At 56.3% G+C, this 18,967-nt stretch overlaps 3 long non-coding RNA genes across 4 annotated transcripts; 1 reads left to right on the top strand and 2 right to left on the bottom strand.

Annotated features, from left to right (window-relative positions):
• Window positions 1–677: 677 nt before the first annotated feature.
• On the bottom strand, window positions 678–6,476 carry LOC144367855 (uncharacterized). Its single transcript, XR_013427391.1, has 2 exons — window positions 1,914–6,476; window positions 678–993 (listed from the first exon to the last, which is right to left on the bottom strand). It is a non-coding gene; the product is annotated as an uncharacterized LOC144367855 (long non-coding RNA).
• On the top strand, window positions 1,165–11,954 carry LOC144367854 (uncharacterized). Of its 2 annotated transcripts, none has more exons than XR_013427390.1 (2): window positions 1,165–1,849; window positions 11,706–11,954. It is a non-coding gene; the product is annotated as an uncharacterized LOC144367854 (long non-coding RNA). The 2 variants fall into 2 exon arrangements; XR_013427389.1 differs by lacking the exon at window positions 11,706–11,954 and adding an exon at window positions 8,666–9,345.
• On the bottom strand, window positions 10,925–18,076 carry LOC144367856 (uncharacterized). The gene is made up of 2 exons (XR_013427392.1): window positions 17,409–18,076; window positions 10,925–14,922 (listed from the first exon to the last, which is right to left on the bottom strand). It is a non-coding gene; the product is annotated as an uncharacterized LOC144367856 (long non-coding RNA).
• Window positions 18,077–18,967: the final 891 nt, after the last annotated feature.

Genomic DNA, 18,967 nt, shown 5'->3' with positions numbered 1-18,967 from the left:
CACCCACGGAAGTTCTCAGAACGTGTCTGATTGTTAGGCCATGCATGCCTGTGTTTCTTGGCCTGGTCAAGTAGAAAGGCCTAGAAACAGCAGCACAACGGTAGCGGGGAGAGCAGGCCTAGCATCTGGATCTTGTTCTCTAGTGAATTCTCCTCAATAAAAGGGACCAGGACCAGCTGGAGGAATGGCGATTCTAGGATGGGCAGGAGCGGACCCCAGGAGCCTGGAGCATCTTATGGTGCCAGAGTCGAGACGTGTCAAAACAGAGCAAAGAACACGCCAGGAAGATGGGCACCCGACAGAGGACCCCCGTGAGGGGCTGGAAACGCCTCCAGGGGCCGAAGCTGGAGCAACTTGAGCATCGAGATCAAGTAACGTTGAGTTTTAACCCAAGTGTAAAAATAATATTCACGAGTCCACAGATAGGACTGTGGGTCGAACACGCGAATAACTGAGGGAGAAGAGACACGTCTCTGCGGGAGGATTCCAGATGATTTCTTTAGCTGGGTTGCCATCAGGAACGTGGAGCTTGACCCTCCAATCCGGCCTGTGGGCCAAACCCGAGACGCCCTTAAAAAGCACAGTGGGGAACATGTGGGGTGGGGGCAGGTGGGGAGAAGGAGAGGAAGAAAAAGCAGCAAAAATGTGAACCTTTTTTAAAAAAATATTTCTATTAGTTATAGAGATGGACAGAATGCCTTTATTTTATTTATTTTTATGTGGTGCTGAGCATCAAACCCAGGGCCTCACACATGCTAGGCAAGGGCTCTACCACGGAGCCCCAGCCCCAGCCCCCCAAAATGTGAATCTTTATCTGTCGCCCCATCACGGAATCCTCTGGGTGCTCTCCACCGAGACTTGTCACATCTGCCTGGGCTGCAGTCACACTGGGCTGTGGCCAGATGTCTGCCTCCTCTTCAGGGATGGGCAAGCTCTCGAAAGGCTTGACCCCGGGAGAAGCGCTCTTTTAGAGTGCAGATGGCCCAGGGAGGTCTGTCGGTGGATGGAATGATACCGAGAGCTTGGTTCTCGCCCCCAAGGCTGACCCATGAAGGAGAACAAGGTTTTGGGGAAAAAGGGGAAAAATCACTTTTATAGCTTTGCTACACAGGGGCCCCCCGTCCCAGAGGCTGTGATTCTAACTGCGAGGGGGAGCAGGGGGATGTTAAAGAGGTGATTCTAAGGCTGCATTCCAGCTGTGCCCTGTCAGGGGTCATAATTCACTCGTATCCTTGAGAGATAGCTGTTCCTTAGATCTTCCAGTGCCAGCCCTGAGCCTGGATTCTTTCATGCCTGCGGCACACGAGCTGAAGGACAGATAACTGGGCCTAGGATGGGAAGATTAACCTCCTTCCCCCACGGTTGGGGGCGGGGAGAGGGAGAAGAGAGAGGAAAAGCAAAATATCAGTTTTAAAATAAGCCACAGTGGCAAAGCAGCCAGGGTCATGCCCAAAGCATGGAGTGGACCCCTGTTCCGGCAGGACCTCCGCCAACCAGAGGTCCTACTTGGGCACATGCAGATGGCAAGAGCCCCGTGCTGTGGCGCGTCCTCCCAGTTCCTTTCTCCAGGAACCCTGCCCTGCTTCCACATAGCTACACCAGCAGTCTCCAGAGTCTCTGGCCTCGCACACCCTTGACCCTGCCCAAGTTGATATGGCCAGGGGCGGTCAGCTGACCTGAGGACAGCCTCTCAGTGACTGCCCTGGGCATGGGAATTAGGCTCAAGGGAGGCTTTGTGCTTCAGGACCTAGAACTTGGGTGCTGCAATATGGAAGCTGCGAGCCATGAGGCCCCTACGCCCATCAGAGAGGATGGGATGCAGGAAAAGAGACAGAGAATCATGAAGCAGGTGAGCAGAGAAAGAGAGGGTGGGGAAGAGAGAGAAGATTCCAGGTACTTTCCAGCTCCTTGACCTGGGTCTTGAAGGTCCCTCTGCATTCTCGCCCTGAGATTCTGTGACCCTGATGCCCGTCATTCTTCAACTCTGGGTTGCTCACCTAGGGCGGCTGTAGTAATTGCCCACGAACTCCATGACTTCAAACAAGAGGTTCCGTCTGGAGGCCAAAGCCCAGAATCCAGGTGTGAGCAGGCTGGTCCCTTGTGGAGACAGCAAAAGAGAATCCACCCCAGGCCTCTCTCCAGCTTCTGGAGGCTCCTGGCATATAGATGCCCCTCTCCAGTCTCCACCTCCACCTCCTCCCTGGGTCTGTCCCTGTCCAAGTGTTCCTCTTTTTATAAAGACACTGTTCCAATATGACCTTCTCTCTCAACTAATCACATCTACGAAGGTCCTATTTCCAGCTAAGATCACTTTTTGGGGTGCTGTAGGAGCGTTAGTTTTTGTGGCAGGGAGAGGTGGGGTGGGAACAATATTCCACCCAGCACCAATTCTCTGGCCTTGATTTCTATTATTTGAAGAAATCCTGGTTTTTCGACATATTGGTATCAGAAGTGGCTGTCACAGTGACAGGTCTCAAAGAGAGCATGAAACAGCCAGTGTGAAGCTCAGCCAGCCACTGCGGATGGACGGACTCTCTTCCTGGGTGGGGGCTGGCCGTCCTCCTTACGCGGTGACAGATCCCGCCAGCTATTTTCAGTGGTCCCCTGGGACCTCAGGGCTGAATGCCTGAGAAACTTGGGAGCAAGATGGCCAGGCTGTGAGGGTGTGAGTTACTTCTAGCAGAGTTCCAAAGGTGCTGGAGGAGGAGCTCCCGTTCGATTCCGCCCAAGATGAGGAAAAAGAAAGGCAAATATTGAACGTGGTTAAGGGAAATTCTCTTTTCCTATATGCAGCGACTATCCAAGGTCAGATGATGTGCGCTTACCGAGCAGCGGAGGCCGTGGCCTCTGCCACACCCTGTAGGCAGCAGCTGGTGTACTGGGTGCCTGGCGTTTGGAATGGAGCCACCTGGGGAGACCACGGGGCTTTAACCTCTGGTCCCTGCCAGACAAACATGGCGGTGCCTCACATCCTCAGCTGGCATGAGGGCAGGCAGGCAGGCAGTGTTCCGAGAGAAAGGGAAGAGAAAACCTTCCCCCCACCTAAGCTAGGCTGTGAGCTCCTCCTCTCACCCTTGTTCTGATCGAAGACACCAACCACCATGCCTGCTGCCGGGAGCCCCCAGCCCTGGCCGCAGCCCAGTCCTAGCTGGGATATTCAACTAGAGAGAATTGCAGGGCCTCGGTTATCGGCAATGGTCATGACCCAAGATAAAATTTTCAGATAACCAAGTAGGTTTTATGAGGGCAGAAAACCCAGGAACAGAGCCTGGCACCTTGGGGCTTGGGACATGTCATCGTCTTGGAGCATCCGAGGCCAATGTCCCAGCGTGGAGAAGCAGGGGACTAAGACAGTTATCTTTCTAAGAAGCTCTCAAGGGCGTGCCCCAAGGACCCTCGAGAGGGGGCATCTTCCCAGTGGGCAGAACCTGGGTGGTCACGCTTGCCAACCAAGGGGTCAAGAAAGGTACCCAGCAAAGCAAACCTCTGCGACAGCTCGTCCCTCACGTTCCAGACCGCGGTGGGTGACACTTCGTCGTCTTGGCACTGCCATCAAGTATGGCGGGAGAGGTCAAACTGATCCCTTGGTCCACCAGCCGAGGGGGTCCAGGGGAGCCGCCCTAGATGGATCCAGCAGAAATACAGGGGACAGACAGACAGCAGGGGGACATCCAGGGAACACAGCGTGGATGCGACCTCTGCTTGACAGGGGGACATTGGGTTGGCTTGGTGTGTGGCAGGAGGGGGCCAAGCAAGGGTGACTGGAATGAGGGGACATGGGTCAATCCAAGGGGCCGACAAGCCTGTGTCGGGGGGACCAGAACAGAGTGGACCAGAGTGAACGCTGTGGCTGGGAGGCCGGGTCCCCTTTCTGGTCACCCTTCCTCACAAAGCCACGAGGACAGGTGTGCAGCAGACAGACTTGACCAGTTGCCACAGCAGAGTGGCCCAGAGGAGGCCCTGATTCCAGAGAGGCCAGTCAGGTCTCTCCAGAAGAGTGGGCTTGGGGACAGGAGACGGTTCTCCTTGGGTGAAGGGGTCCAGGGCACGCCAGCTTGGCAGATGTCATGCAAGTGGGCAAGTGGGGACAGATACAGGGTGCTGGGAAAGTATCCAGGGGCTGTCCTGCCCCATCCTCCCAAGCCTAGGTGTGTCTCTGTGTCCACGGAGGGCAGCTTGTACCTGTGATATTGAGAAATAGTCCCTGGTCCTTGTCCCTTTTCCTGGCAGATGAGTCCTACCATCCTGAGGATCCCCCAAGTGATACGTGTCTTTTTATGTGCTACCGAGTTGATTGACAACTGGGGGCTGCGGGACATCCCCGGGATGAGGCTGGTTGCCAGGGGAACCAACCATGTGATCAGAGGGTCGCAACTTTCAGCCCCACCTCAACCTCCTGGGAAGAGAGAGGGTCAATGATGCCTCAGTCATGCCTACACAGAATCCCAAGGGACAGAGTTCAGAGAGCTTTAGCACGGCTGGACGCACAGAGGTTCCCGGGAGGTGGCCCGGAGAGGACCGGGAAGCTCCAAGCCCCGTCCTCGTACCTGGCTCTCTTTGTCTTCTTACCTGATGTTCTTCAGAATCCTCTGTGATATTCTTTATGTTATTATTTTATTTTTTGGTGCTGGGGATTGAACCGCAGGGCTCTGTACCACGGAGCTACATCCTCAGTTCTTTTAATTTTTTGTTTTGAGGTAGGGTATCACCAAGTTGCTGAGGCTGGCCTCAGACCTGAAATCCTCCTGCCTCAGCCTCCAGAGTAGCTGGGATTACAGGTGTGCGCCACCACGCCCAGCCTTTGGGATGTTCTTTATAAGAAATCAGAAAACGTGTTTCCCTGAGTCCTGTGAGCTGTTCCAGCAAATTATTGGACGCTGAGGAGGGGATTGTGGGAACCCTGGTTTATAGCTGTTCTGTCAGGCACAGAGAAAGCCACCGGGGCTTGCAGCTGGCTTCAGAAAGGGGGCAGTCTTGGGGAGTAAGGACTTCTGCTGTGACGTCCCCTTTCCTGCTTGAGCTAAGGGGCTGGTTTCTGATCTTGGGTGAGGCAGGCTGATGGGGGTGTGGGTCGAGGCTGAGGCTTGAGGATGAGGGGACATTCAGTTATTGTGGGGCCTGTCAGCCGGCCTCCCAGGGTGCCACCCAGCACTCCCCCCCTGCCCTCCTTCCTGCCGAGTGAGTGGGGACTTGCAGCTCCAGTCCATCCCAGTCCTGGGGTCTGCTCTGGGCCTTTGCACATGCCGTTCCCTCTGGCGCACCCTCCCCGCCCTTCCTTTGTCCTCTCGTTCTGTGCCTGGAGAACTAGTCAGCAGAGTCAGGGCCTGGCACTCACGCTCCCGGGCCCTGGCTGTGTCCCAGGCTGCGTGTCCCAGCCGGAGCGCTCCGTCCACTCAGCCACGGTTGCCTGCGGACTCAGCAGCACCCAGCCGCGGCGCTCTGCACGGATGGGGCTGGCTCCCTGGTCAGCAGAGCCATGTCTGGGCCCAGAGGCCTCCCGGAGTGCAGTGTGCCAAGTGAAGGAGCGAGCCGTCAGCGAGGGGCCGGGCATGGACAAGATCATGTTTTGTCCAGGGGGAGGGCTGGGGACTGTAGCCCAGAAAGAGGACAAAAGCCCCGCTCCCGGCCAGTGTGGAACAGCTCCTTCCTGTCCTTGGGGCTGGACCTCAGACACAGTGACCGGGAGCCCTCGCTCAACCCTGCAGCCTCAGCGAGGCAGGGAGGCCACCCTTGCTCCTTGCAGTGGCCCTGCTGCCCCTTACGTCACCAGACAGATGGGGCCAGCGGGATCAGGGCGTCCTGGACTTCCTGAAGCCTAGGGAGGGCCTCTGTCCAGCCTGAGGACGGGAAGTGAACTGCCCTCGGGCGGCTCCCAGCTCCACCTGCCTGCCCCTGGCCTCCCAGCCTCCCTGCCTCCCAGTGTGATTTCTGACCCTAGGCCTCCTCCCCGGCCAGGCCTCTGCCTGGCCTCCCGCCCCCAGCTCCCCTGATGAAAGGGCGAAATTCGTTGGGGCTGAAAAACAGGAAGTGGAGCCCAGGGCCAGGCTGCAGAAGCCTCCGCGGCAGCCCCCCGCCTGGCAGGAAAGCTGTGGGGCAGCCCCAGGCTGGCGGCGGGGGTGCATCCGAGAGACCCTGCCACGGGGGGCTTTACTGAGGAACCAAACGTCACGCCTGTGCCCGGCGGCGGTTTTATGTCTTCTCTCAGCTTCTCAAACCCTTCATGGCTGAGGCAGCTGCCCGATCTGATGATGAGCAGACAGACTCAGAGAAGTCAAGGGACTCCGCGGGGCCACACAGCCTTTCCCACGGCTGGGTCATGGCTCCTTGGTTCTTTCTCAGACTTTGATTTCTATTTGTGGTGTGTTTTTGTTCTGGGCCTGTGAGCCTACGGCGGTGGGGGCAGGGCGGGGGAGCTGTGGCAGGCTCCTTCCTCTCAGCACTGGGGGGGGCCCCCCCAGGAGGCCAGTGGCCAGACAGGGAGCAGGGCCAGCTGCTGAAGGCCCACCCGAGGCTCTGCCCCTGCCGCGGGCGTGGCAGGAGGGGCCAGGAGCCGCGGTCTCTGCTGGAGAAGAGGTAAGGGGAGCCGGGAGGGGAGGTCATCTGGCTGGGCACAGAGGCCAGGCCCTGACCCCACCAACTCCTGTTCACACCTCGGCGGCTGAGAAGCCAGAGGGCCCGGGACTCCAGTGGGCTCCGGGGCCTCCTCCCTGGCCTGGAACCCAGGCAGCCCCTCCCCTCAGCTTCCTGCCCGGCGCCTCTTCAGGGTGAGACCCCAAGGGGAGAGGTGGGGCCGACTGCAGCCAGGTCATGAGAGGGGGTGGACCACCCGAAACTCCCCCCCAACCAGGCCCCAGCCCTCACTTGGTCATGAGGCTGGTCACCTGCCTGCCCCATTCCAGGACTGACCATGGCCAGAAAACTGGGCTTCTGGGGACCCTCCCCATAGACGGCCACGGCCAAGCCTTTCGCTGCCTGGGACCCTGGGAGATCCCCGGCCTCAGGACACACAGGTGGGGGCGGGCATCAGAGCCCACCAGGCCTGGCCACTTCTATATCCTGACCCTCTCTGCCTTCCAACTGCCTCTGGGCACCCCCCAACATCCTGCAGAGCCCTCAAACCCAAGGCATCAGGCGGGGTTCCCCGGCCCAGCCATCCTGGCCACGCTCTGGGTGGCACCCTGTCAGGAAGGCACTCCTGCCGAGCCTGAAACCACAGGGTCCTGCGGTGGCCTTCACTCTCCTCCTGCCCACTACTGCCCCATCCTTCCTCCGCAACAGGGGCCTTTCTCAGAAGCCCTGGGGCTGCTCAGACCACAACAGGAGCCAGGTGGGGGCGGGGGAGGCGCCATGGCCTCAGCAGTTCCTCTGCTGGTCTCTGAGTGGGCGCTGGGCGCTAACCCACCAGCGGCCTCTGCTTCCCCTCACGAAGGCTGTGGGGCCGAGAAACTGGAAATAAAAGCGGTTCGCAGCTGCAGTGTCACAGGTGTCCCCTCCTCTGCCCACTTTGGGCAGGAGTCTCGCCCAGCACTGAGTGGCACCCAGGGCCACAGCGTAGGTGGACGTTAAGGGAGGCTTGGCCTTTTGTGGAGGAGATTCAGCCCGCCTGGCGACTCCCATAGGAAAGGGGGCAGGTGTGTGGACAGAGCCGGCCCATTGTCATCAATGCCATATTATTATCTATCGCACTATCATCTAATCATAATCCTGACTGGTGTTGTCCAATTTGGATATATCAACCCCGTGAGATCAGTAGTAGGCTCCCATTTCACAGGGGAGAAGGTGGAGGCAGGGAGGCCTGTTTACACAGCATGACTTGGCTGGACAGGGTTTGGAGGCTCAGGCTGCAGGAAGAAGATTTGTCTTCCTCTGGGTTGGGGGCCACAAACTGCAGCCCCAGCACATGCACAACTGTGCAGTCCCACCCCCGCAGGAGGCTGGATGTACAGGGGGAGGAAGCCCTTGGGGCAGAGAGGCTGAGTTGGAGTCCCTACCTTCAGGGGACACTTGCCACTCCTCTCCCCAGGCCATCTGTGGCCATCTGCCTGCCTTGACCTCTGGGCCGCCCGTCTGGTCTCCAGGGAGCACAAGGTGCCACCTGGTGGCGGTTTGGGGGCATTGCAGGCGCTGTCCACAGATGCTCAGTGCCCCTTGCTGCCCGCCTGGCTGAGGTATGTGATTTCCGCCACATGGTGACCTACAGAACGTGGGACTTCTCTTCTTCCTGCCAGATTCTAACAGGGTGGGGCCCAGCGAAAACCCTTGTGCTGTGGGGCCTGGGCTGCAGGTGGCCCTGGCAGGTGCTGGACAGCCGGGCTAGTTGTGCCTCCTGCAGACCCCACCCGCTTCTCCCCTGCTCCTGCTCCCACAGCTCCCGCTCTCCCTGTCAGGCTCCACTGGCCTCGGGACATCCCATCTGGGCCAGGAGTCCTCCCTGACCCAGCTCCCTCCCCTCCTGACCTGCCCCCGCCTGCGCTTCCTTCTCGAGGAGGTTTCTCTTCCCCTGGTGGCTGGTGGGTGGTGGGTGGTGGCTGGTGGGTGGTGGCTGGTGGCTCGAGGCTCATTCTCTCTCTGGCTCGCCCAGGGCAGATGTCCTGAAGTCACTGTCCGTGAGACCCTCAAGGACAGGGTGAGCGGTTCACTTTTCCTTCAACATGTTGTCAACCAGGTGCGGGGCCCTGCCCGAAATCCCAGCTCCTCAGGAGGCCGAGGCAGGAAGGTCACGAGAGTCCATCCTGGACAGCTCATGAGGCCCGCCTTGGCATAGAGGTCAAAAGGGCTGGGATACAGCCGAGAGGAAGCGCCCTTGGTTCCCTCCCTTGTGCTGCAAAACAAGAACACAACCAAACAAACAGAACCCGTGTTGTCAAAGGCCACCAGACACAGTCACACTTGATATTCGGTGGCATTTCATACGTGGGCTGCTTCCAGTTTCCTGAGGATACAGCAGTGGCCAGCGTCCCTGCCCTGGAGCGTGTTCCGGTGGGGTCGGGAGCAGAAGATACGAAAGCACCCCTACTGTCCTACTGTCTGCCCACGACACCTGCCCAAGCCTGGCCCTCACCACCTGCGGCCAGGGCTCGGGTACCTCCTCGGTTCTTGACTGAATCGCTGAGGAAGGGAAAGAAGAAAAGTGCTCCTTCAACTTGACTGTTTTTGGTGTTAGGTATGGAGCCCAGGGCCTCCACATGCTAACCACAAAGCTGCACCCCGGCCCCCCAAGATGGTACTTTAAGGGCTGGGGTGGTGGCCCAGTGGTAGAGCGCTCGCCTAGCACGTGCGAGGCCCTGGGTTCGATCCTCAGCACCACATACAAATAAATGAATAAAATAAAGGTATTGTGTCCAACTCCACCTAAAAAATAAATCTATTTAAAAAAAGACGATACTTTACGAAATGCAAACCCCTCTGGAGAGCTGAAAGGTGGTTCTGTGCACCCTGGAGCTGGCGGTGCGAGGCAGGCCTGTTTGCAGGCAGAGGGCAGGAAACAGCGCACCAGCTGAGGGGCAGGCTGCTGCTGGGGCTCCTTCAGCGGGAGGGCAGGTGGGACCAGGCATGGGTGGGGCAGCCCGGGGAGCAGCGTGGACAGAGCAGCCCTGGGGACCAAGGCGGAGGACAGGGTCCAGGTCCTCCAGGTGTTAGTCAGCCTCTCTCAGCTTGACACCCCAAATGCTTCACTCAGACCTTGGGACTCCAGTCTCTGTTTCTGTGAGTCAGTCGTTCTCAGCTATTAGCCAAGAAAATGGAAGAGCAGGGTCCAGGACACCGCCAGGTCCTCGTGGGAGCGACTGTAACTACACCTACTAAGCACAGCTGCTCTTCTCGGCTTGCCCGCACCGTGAGCTGGGGCAACCCTCACCAGGGTCCCCCGAGAAGACCCTGGGGGTGCTTCCACGTCACTGGTGAAGGAGGAAGGAAGTAAAGGGGGCCTCAGGTGCTTGGCTGAGGCGGGACTGGACGGTGACAGGATGGGTCCCACAGTGTGCAGGGCCCGGAGCAAGATGAAGACACAGGCCTTTGCCCCCAAATTGTTAAGGCGTTCAAGATGGCGACAGCGGAGCATTAAACCCCTTCACCACAGAGTGGCCATGAGCAGGCCTGGTGGTGGAGGGACAAGAGGCAGCAGTGGCTGGCTCGGCCTCCCTGGGAGGTCTGGGCTGGTGCCTTGGCCTTCCCGCTCAGGGACCTGCTTTCTGCTCCTCCAGGCCTGGACACGGGGCTCAGTGCTGTGGTACAAAAGCTCTCTGGGCCCCAGGAGGCCGAGCCAGAGGCCGGGCACGGGGAGCAGAGCAGGGACAGAGGCATGGGGCAGAGGCAGAGGCCGGCTTCACTCACTGACCTGGAGTCTGAAAGCAGGGGGCCTCTTGCTTCTCCCCCTCCAGACTGCATGGGGCTGGCTGATCCCTCCCACCTCCGTCTTCCCCTATCCAGGATCTTGGTGCAGGGAAATGAACCCCACCCCAAGATGTGGGGTCGAAGACTTAAAATGTGCACTGGATGTGTTCCGGGCTTGCAGCCACGACCATGGCTTCCCACAGCACATCCCCCTTCCAGCTGAGCCCAAAGCCCAGGACGCCTTGCCCACTTGGATTATCCAACAGCAGGTGGTGGCCTAAAAAACTATGGTACTGCGACAAAAAAGTGTGCCATCATCGGAAATCACGGAGAGCATTTAATGATGGGGGGAAACGCGCAGGATGTGAGATATTTTTTTTTTTTTTTTTAAAGAAAGAGTGAGAGAGGAGAGAGAGAGAATTTTTAATATTTTTATTTTTTAGTTCTCGGCGGACACAACATCTTTGTTGGTATGTGGTGCTGAGGCTCGAACCCGGGCTGCACGCATGCCAGGCGAGCGCGCTATCGCTTGAGCCACATCCCCAGCCCCCAGGATGTGAGATATTAAAAAACAACAACAAAAACACCTGTCTTGAAAAAACAACCAGCCGCCCAACAGGGTCCCAGTTTTATTAAAGAAATACAGGGGTCTTCATTCACTCCCTCCCCACCGCCTCCCAAGCACTCACAGCTCCTGCGGGGGAGCCTGAGGGGCGGGGTCAGCAAGCCTGGCCCTGACGTTGAGATGCCCGAGCTGAAGAGGAAAGAAGGACGCGGCCCGGTGCCCTGGAGGGACCCCAGCTGCTGGAGGAGGTGGTACCTGAGCCATCACTGAAGGACACTCAGCTGGGTGGGGGCGGGGACCCGGAGGCTGCAGAAAGCTCAGCCAGTTTGGGGACAGCAAGTGCCCAGGCAGTGGTCAGGGCTAAACTAGGGACCCGACTGTGACCGATGGGCTACAGTGGGACCCATCCCCTGTCCCTCTCTCATGACCTGACAGTTCTGCAAAGGAAGGAAATGAGGGCAAGAGGAACAGGGTGGTCAGAAAGCCTTCTGTGGAGGCGGGCAGGGCTGAGACCTGCAGGGAGAGCGTGGGGAGGGGCCTGGGTGGGAGAGTGGCCTGCAGCGAGCCACTGTTCTGGACGGGGTTGTCCTTGGGCAGGGTGTTCTGGAGTTTTTATTTTCATTTTTTGGTGGTGCTGGGGATTGAACAAGGACTTTGTGCATGCGAGGCAAGCACTCTACCAACTGAGTGATCACCGGCAACCACCAGCCCTCTCTGGGTTCTTTATAGGACCCCTGTTTGCCTCTGGGACTCTGAGGCATCCAGAATCAGCCTCGGCAGCAGTTCTTACAGCCCAGTCTTCCCACAGGTGCCAGCGGGAGCTGCCCAAGCACCAGGTTCCATCCTGAGGACACGGACTGGTCGACCAGATGCTCTGGGCAGGTCAGAGCCAGCTCTGCAAGGCAAAATCAAGAAGCCGGGACAGGGCTGCCGTCCAGCTCAGTGTCCCCCACCTACATGGCACATGTGGCCTCTGCTGGTCCCAGGCACTGAGGAAGATGCCCTTTTGAAGAACCCCTGAGATTGTTACTGAGGGGAAATAAACCCTTTTGCTTCACTCGCTTTTGGTTGAATTTAAAAACCGCAAGTTTTGGAGGTCGCGCAGCTGGGCCATGTATTACTAGCTCCCATTACCTGGCTTTAGGGAACACCTGTGACCCGGATATGATGCTGATGGCTGCCTAGGTTACCCTTCAGGGACCTGCAGGCCACTGCTGCCGAGAACTGTGGCTTCACTGAGCCTGCAGGTGTCCCACGGTGGTAGCACGGGAGGAGAAGCCTTCCTGTTGTGCCTGTCTCCTTTGCTGCCTGAAGGTGGGTCAGACTTCTGCTGAGCTCTGCAGGTCGGCAGTGGATCGTTTGAGAAGGGCTCCGCCTGGTGCAGGGGTGATTTGACCCAGCCTTGCCAGGTCTCCTCTCCTGGAAGCTAAAGGCACCAAGAGGGGAGTGGCTGGGACAGCATCCAGTTCTGGGTCCCTGGGGTGGTACCTCTCCTTTGTCCCTGCTCCTTTTTGCATATCCAAGGTCCCCAAGATGGTTGCTGAGGGTAGGGTGCTTGTTATTAATCCATAAAACTCTTTGAGGGCTGGGGCTGTGGCTCAGTGGCAGAGCACTTGCCGAGCCCGGTGAGGCACTGGCTTCAATCCTCAGTACCACATTAAAAAAAAAAAAAAATAGAATAAAGGTACTGTGTCCATCTACAACTTAAAAAAAAGAAAAGAAAAAAGAAAACCTCTTTGTTCTCTTGTCACTTGTCTCCCAAGCCATTGGCTTTCTAGGGTGGCAGCTGACCTTCTCTGGGTTACCAGACTCAGGGCTTGGAGTACCTCCAGCTAAGACACTCTGAATCTCTGCGGTTCCCATTTTACAGATGACAGAACTGAAGTGCAGGAGGATTGGGTGAAGGGGCCCCCTCTGCATGGGAAGTGGCTGAGTTAGGACTTAAACATGGGTCCGCCTGTGCTCTCACACCTGCGCTCTGCTCCCTGGGTCCTCGTGACTCTGGAACCAGCACCTGGCAATTCCCAGCCTCCTCTGCATCCTTCACAGAATTGACTCATTCACCTTGCACCAGTCCCCAGAGGTGGGTTCCCATGTTTCGTCCAGGAGGTAGAGTCTGGCTGTTTCCCAGGGGCCCACCCGTCCAAGGCTTGGTTGCCAGCCTGGGGTGCTACCAGGACGTAGTGGGACCTTTAAGGGGCAGGGTCTTGTGGGAGGAAGTCTACATTGGGGATGTGCCCTGGAGAGGACATGGGGACCCACGCCCCTTGCTCTCTTTGGTGGCTGGCCACCAGGAGCCGAGTGGCTTCTGCCACATGTTCCCGTGGAGACGTGCTGCCTTGCTAGGGGCCTCCAGGCTGGGCTTCCTCTGAGCTGTGGATCTTGGAAGCATGTAATTTCCTTTTTGAGTTTTTACAGCGGCTCACAGCTGAGAATTTGCCTCACATCTTGGATAAGGGTTTTAGTCGTGGTTTCTGAGTTTTGCTGGGACTGTTAAGACCCTGGGGTGGCTGGAGGTGGACTGGAGGCATTTTGCTCTGTGACATGCACCTGAGCCTTCGTGGAGCAGTATGGTTTGGATGGGTGTCCCCCAGAGGCCCGTGAGTTAAAGAACCGGTCCCCGCTCATGGCACTGCTAGGGGAGACCCTAAGGTGTTTGGCCCAGTGGAAGGGCTTGGTGACTGGGACATGGCCTTGAAGGGGATATTGGAAACCTGGTTCTTGGTCTTTTTACTTCTGGCCCCCCAGGAGGTGAATGGGTGTGTGCCGCACACTTCCTCTCTGGGTGCCTCCTGGTGGCCTGCAGAGGCCACCTTCTCCCTGAGTGTCCCTCAGGTCTCCTTCACGTGTACTCCTGGTCTTCTCTTTTCCTAAGGACACCAGTCCTGCTGTGAGGGCACTTCCTTACCACTGCATGTGACCTCAACGACTCCCCAAAGGCTCTGCTTCCAGGCACACTGGGATTAAGGCTTCAATGAGTTTTGGGGGGACACAGTCCAGTCTATGACATCATCCACAAGGAATAGGCCGTAAGCCCTGGGTAAAGAGCCTTCAGATCAGTAACAGAACAGGGCAGGGGCGCAGCCAGTGACAGGACGCTTGCCTTCTCTGCCTCTCCTGGTTTCCCTAGACAGGGAGGGCCTCCGTTCAGATGTCCAGAATCCAGCTGGAAACTCGGGTGACCTGGACACCTTCCCCCGCTCCACCCAGGGCTGGTGGGTTGTCTCCGGGACGCACAGCATCCCTCTGCTCCATCCCGGCCCAGCTGTGGCCTCTGTCCCCACCCCCACCACTTCTGCTTCTGCCCTAGGGTCTCCAAGCAGTTCCCAAATGCAGCGGAGCGGCTTTTATTGATCGATTGATTGATTTGTAGTTGTAGGTGGACAGCATGCCTTTATGTTGTGGATTGAACCCAGGGCCTCATGTGAGCCAGGCAAGGGGTCTACCACTGAGAAGCAGCCCCAGCCCTAGGGCTTTAAAAATCATCCCTTCCTTTTCTGGACTTGTCACAGGTGTCCCTTTGTTCTTAGCAGATCTAAGTCCCTAAGTGGCCCCACCTTCCTCCTGGGTCTTGCCATGCTGGCCTAGGCCTTGACCCTGCTAAGCACTTCCTCCCACCACCCGACCTCCCGCTCCGCCCTGCCACTCTCTGGATTGTGCCTCTCCTGCTGCAGGCCAGCTCCCCAGCACAGGGACAGTTCCATGGTGCCCTAGCGGTCTGGCACTCACTGCCGGCGGCCCATGGTGGCACAGATGTGGATCTGGCTGACTGGATCAGTCTCACCTGGTGAGCGGCCTGTGCAGGGCTCCAGGCAGCCAGAGGGTCACAGCAACCCCAGCGGCCCTGAGGCTGGGCTGCCCTTTTTAAGAACAGAAGGCAGCTTTCCTCACATCCTGTCCCCAGCAGCACCCTCGCGTTGCCCTCACAGAAAGCGCTTTGCCATGATGGAGTCCTTCTGGGTTCCCTGACGCCTGTTATGGAGGTCCCATCTCAGAAGTGTCAGGAGACCTGGGCTTCTCCTCTCCTGTAACAGAGGGACCCCAGAGTCACAAGGCTGTCAGCTAAGAGGGCTGGTGTGCCAGAAATTTTTAAACCCTTTTACTTTTTAAATCAATGGACTATTTTCTGACACCAATTTGGAGGAGGCCCGCATGGGAGGACTGGGCTTCTCTGCCCGAAGTGGATGGTGCTGCCCTGTGCGCATGTCCTCAGCCACCCAGGTTCCTTCCCAGAGCTGCGTTAAAAATCACCTTGACCTGTCTCTAATCCCAGTGACTGGGGAGGCTGAGGCGGGAGGATCACAAGTTCCAGGCCAGCTTGGACAATTTAGCAAGACCCGGTCTCAAAACAAAAAATAAAAAGGGCTGGGATGTGGCTCAGTGGTTAAGCGCCCCGGGGCTCAATCCCTAGTACCCAAAAATTCCTTTTTTTTTTTTTAATATTTATTTTTTAGTTTTCGGCGGACACAACATCTTTGTTTGTGTGTGGTGCTGAGGATCGAACCGGGGCCGCAGGCATGCCAGGCGAGCGTGCTACCGCTTGAGCCACATCCCCAGCCCCCCCAAAATTCTAACCAACCAAAAAAACACAAAACATCTCTTTACAAATGTTACTAGGGGAACTTGGATCTCCTGAACCTCTTACCTCACCACATAAGATGTCTGGTCACTAGAGCCAAGTTTGCAAAGCGAGTCAGGTTAGGTGTTGGAACACATAATACTATACTTTTATGGAACACAACAGGCAACTTTAAATGCCCTAGAATCCTTTATTTTTCGCAGTGCGGGCACTGAATCCAGGGCTCTGTGTGCCAGGCAGGCACTCTACCACTGAGCCACACCCCAGCCCAGCAAAGACGTTTCCTGGCATCCCAATGCAAACAGTAGGCCTTCAAGAAGCTTAGCATCAGGGAAGTCAGGTTCCAACAGGGCTGCAGGCTTAATGACAGGGGGAGGGGTTATGATGTTAGAGGAGAAGTAAAGTTACCAAATTCTGTTTTCATTCATAAAAAGTGCACATTTAGGGCCGGGGGTGTGGCTCAGTGGTAGAGCGCTAGCCTAGCATGTGTGAGACCCTGGGTTCGATCCCCAGCACCACATAAAAAAATAAAACAAAACAAAACAAATAGGGGCTGGGGTTGTTGCTCAGAGGTAGAGTGCTCGCCTAGCATGCGTGAGGCACTGGGTTCAATCCTCAGCACATAAATATAAAATAAAGATATTGTGTCCACCTAAAGCTAAAGAATATATTTTTCTTTAAAGAGAAAGTGAGAGAGGGGGAGAAGAGACAGAGAGAGAGAAATATTTTTAAATATTTATTTCTTAGTCCTCGGCAGACACAACGTCTTTGTTGGTATGTGGTGCTGGGGATCGAACCCGGGCCGCATGCATGCCAGACGAGCGCACTACCGCCTGAGCCACATTCCCAGCCCCTAAAGAATATTTTTTTTTTTTTTTTTTTTTTTTTTTTTAAAGAGAGAGTGAGAGACAGAGGGGGACAGAGAGAGAGAGAGAATTTTAACATTTATTTATTTTTTCTTAGTTCTTGGCGGACACAACATCTTTGTTGGTATGTGGTGCTGCTGAGGATAGAACTCAGGCCGCACGCATGCTAGGCAAGCGTGCTACTGCTTGAGCCACATCCCCAGCCCCAAGAATATTTTTTAAAAAATGCACCTTTAGGGGCTGGGGTTGTGGCTCAGCAGTAGAGCGCTCACCTAGCATATGCAAGGCCATGGGTTCAATCCTCAGCACCACATAAAAATAGATAAATAAAATAAAGGTATTATGTCCAACTACAATTAAAAAATATTTTTTTAAAAGTGCACATTTAGATATATATAGAGAAACCCCCCCAAAACTAGAGGGGCTGGGGTGTGGTGGCTCAGTGGTCGAGCACTTGCCCAGCATGCACGAGGCCCTCAATCCCCAGCACGGTGGGTGTGGAAGACACCAATATTTTGTTTATATTTCTGGATTTTCTTCAACATGCAAGGCAAGGGATGGGCAGGCATAAATATTTTAATGGTAGGATGGACATTTTCTTTTTTGATTACTTATAATTCTGAATTTTCTTTAATAATTCTTTTCTTTTTGTAATGAATAGCTTAGCTATCTTCATGGTACTGGGTAAGGGGTCTGGAGTGTGACTGAATCTCAGGCTCATGTGTAGAATGGGACAAGCCCACCAGGGTCGCTGGGCTACCTTAGAACCCCAGAGAGTATCTATCTCGGGAACCCTTGGAGTCGGGGACCTGAGGTGTTGGGGCCCCACCTGCGGGCAGCTTGGTCCCATGGTTCTGGGTAGGGCAAGTTGGCCCAGCCTTGTGCGCCATCTGCCTGGGGGAGTCAAGCACCAACTCACGTCCATCCTCTGGTGGGCACTGGGCCAGGAAGACAGTGGCTCCCTGTGCATTGTGCTGGGCTTAGTATCCCTGTTTGCCTGGATGGGCAGCCTGCTAGCTCAGTGACACTGAAGCCGACAAAGAAATGCAAACCCAACGTCCCTGACCTGAGATGGCTTCTTCGCGGGCTGGTCTTGAGGTCCTTGCTCAGCCCGGAGCCCTGTTGTCCTGTGGCTGCATCTCATACTGCATGCAGACGTGCTGGTGCCAAGTCCAGCTGCCCAAGGGCCACAGGCCACTCGGAGTGGGCTCAGCGAGATGAGGCATGTCACACACTGACCCTGAGCCTGGGGCAGGCTTTCTGTGATGGGCTGAGCACTTTCTGGGCCAGCCCTGGTGTGGGAGGCCCTTCCTCTTCTCTGCTCACAACCTCTCTGGCTTCTCTTGCCTAGGCTGGCCCAGGTCACCAGTTTCCCTTTCAATAACACCACTGTCACCTGCCACCCCACCCCAGGGGCTGTGCATGGAGGGAGGAGGGGAACCGTCCCACCTGGGGCGGGGCTTGCCCCATGGAGCTGCGAGCAGTAAGAATGAAGAGGAGACAGGAGAGGCACAGTTCAAAGGTTGTTATGTTTTTTGGTTTCATTTTTTGCTTTTGTAAACAAAAATAAGGTTGTGTTTTCCATTTGAAACAAAACATAAAAGCCCTTCCCCGGCCCTGCGGGGTGCTGGGCCACTGGTCCAGGCGGCAGAGCTCCCTGCGTGGGAGCATCCTCAGAGCCAGAGACAAAGGGCACTGGGAATGGAGTTTGGTTTTGTTAGGCAAGAAATAAAATTAAAGGGGCTGGGGATGTGGCTCAAGCGGTAGCGCGCTCGCCTAGCATGCGTGCGGCCCGGGTTCGATCCTCAGCAGCACCACATACCAACAAAGATGTTGTGTCCGCCAAGAACTAAGAAAAAATAAATAAATGTTAAAATTCTCTCTCTCTCTCTCTGTCCCCCTCTCTCACTCTCTCTTTAAAAAAAAAAAAAAAAAAAAAAAAAAAAAAAAAAAAAAAAAAAAAAAAAAAGAAATAAAATTAAAGACCATACAAATGAGGACCAAAAGATGCTACCTCGGTGTTGGAACCCTCTTGGCAGCTGGACTGAGTCCTCACACCACCCCGGCCCCCCCCCCCAGTCCAGGGTGGTGGACAGCCCAGGACACAGCATGGGGGCTCCCAGGACAAGTGGCGAGGGAGGGAGGGTGAGGTCAGAGTAGCCTCCTTCCCTGTGTTAAAAAAAGTACTAGGAAGCACCCAGAGCTTAAGAAAATCCCCCGGCAGGGAGAGCCGACAGCGAACACCCTGCCTGGCGAAATGTACAAAAATAAAACAAAACTTTATCCCTGAATGACAGAGTGAAGACCCCTCCACCTGCCCCATGCCCCTCCCCACAGCAAGTCCCAGAATTTACTGAGGCGGCCAATCCCTCCCCCAGCGGCACAAACCCCTGAATCAACAGGCAGACAGACATGCGCTGGGCCGAGGCCCAGGGTGGGAGGGGATCCCGCACCCAGACACAGACAGCCCAGTGCTCCTCCCCCTCAGGAGGCAAGACCGCCACAGCTGGGGGGGGGGGGCAGGGTGGGTCAGGTAGACGGTGGCCAGTCGAGGTGGCCTGGGAGACAACAGGAACCCAGGTGGGCACAGGAGGACAAAGGGGAAGACAGTGGGTCCTGGGTGGG

The sequence above is a fragment of the Ictidomys tridecemlineatus genome, chromosome 11, assembly GCF_052094955.1.
Source record: "Ictidomys tridecemlineatus isolate mIctTri1 chromosome 11, mIctTri1.hap1, whole genome shotgun sequence".
Taxonomy (NCBI): Eukaryota; Metazoa; Chordata; class Mammalia; order Rodentia; family Sciuridae; genus Ictidomys; species Ictidomys tridecemlineatus.
Note: the sequence above shows the minus strand (reverse complement) of the source record. Positions and strands in the feature narration are given on the sequence as shown.